We start from the raw sequence: 1,585 nt of genomic DNA, 5'->3' as shown, positions 1-1,585 counted from the left end.
ACCTTAAATAAAAAAAAAAAAAAAAAAGAATGGCACTTGGAAGCCAGGATGGCCAGACTTTGTCTCTCATACTTTAGACATATTATCAGAAGGGCCGAGTACCTGGAGAAGGACTTCATGCCTGGTAAATTGTAGGACTAGTGAACAAGTGGATGACCGATGACCTCCAATAAGATGAACTGGCATAATGACAACAACAATGGGGTCAAGTGTATCAATGATTATAAAGTTGGCACAGGATTGTGAATTTGGCAGTGTTTTGTTCTGTTGTACATAATAAGGTCACTATGAGTCAGTACCAACTCTGTGGCACCTAACAACAACAATAATGAGAACAAAATATAATTCAAATTAAAATAAAGACTAGGCATAAAATATTCTAGAATTTTTATAATATAAAAGAATATGGCTGTTATTTTAACATATTAATGTTTAAGAATAAATAAGTAGAAATATATCACTATTTTAGGTAAAAAGTATTAAATAGACATGTTCACATTCTCAGAACTACCCCAGTATAAATCAAGATTATGTTTAAAAATAACTTCTTTCCAAAATATTTCGATACAGATGATGCCACTATAGATTTAAGCTATTTTAATCGTACGACAAATTGAATAAAATTCTCATTTAAATAGACATGAAAAGGAGTCTTGTTGAAGTCCTTTTATCCCTGTTGATACACCTCTGAATGAATGGCATTTAAGAAACTACAACAGAGATTGCCTTATTTGAAAACACATTTTCCTTCTCTGAAGTTTATGCTTTTCACTCTGCCGATTTGGGGCTGACCTCTTCACTTGCAATTTCAAGGCACTTCACTTATTTTTGTTTACGAGCCTTGTAAATGGAACTGGGCCTCTAAGAACATTTGTAATTGGAATCCAGAAGCAAATTCCCCTAGGAAGCTACATTAGGACTTCTCAACTACAACTCTGGTCTGGATTGAATATGCATCAAATCAAATATGCAAAGCCCAAACCCCATTTTTTGTACCTGGGCGATCCCGAAGGCAAATTCAGCTCTGGACACTTCCCTCAGAAATTGATTAAAAAGTAGGAATTAATTATCACTAGTTTCTAAATTCAAGTAAGGTAATGTCTCATGGCAACCCCATGCACATCTGAGTAGAACTGTGCTCCACAGAACTTTCATTGGCTGACTGATTTTTCAGAAGTTCACCTCCAGGACTTTCTTCTGAGACATCACTGGATGGACTCAAATTTTCAACCTTTTGGTTAGTATACTCGGGTAACCAAAAATTGCATCACTGGACTTCATATATACTGGCAATCCTTGATTTACAATGGGGTCCTATTCTCTTGACTTCATTGTAACTTGATTCTGACATCAATTGAATTCATTTTTTTTTTTAGTTTTCATGATCATTGCCTTTTATTATCAGTATCTTTATAAGGCTGACGTTTGAGCATCTCTAAGTGAATGTCTGAGAATCGCAACACCAGCAAATTGTGCGCTGCAATATTGTATATTCATATATTAGTAACCATACGGACTCCTGGTGTGGCACTGTAGGAGCAGCACTGGACTGTGAACCACAAGATCAGCAGTTCAAACACACCAG

The sequence above is a fragment of the Chrysochloris asiatica genome, unplaced genomic scaffold (genome assembly GCF_000296735.1).
Source record: "Chrysochloris asiatica unplaced genomic scaffold, ChrAsi1.0 scaffold00028, whole genome shotgun sequence".
Lineage (NCBI taxonomy): Eukaryota > Metazoa > Chordata > Mammalia > Afrosoricida > Chrysochloridae > Chrysochloris > Chrysochloris asiatica.
The sequence above is the reverse complement of the archived record's forward strand: the minus strand, read 5'-3'. Positions refer to the sequence as shown.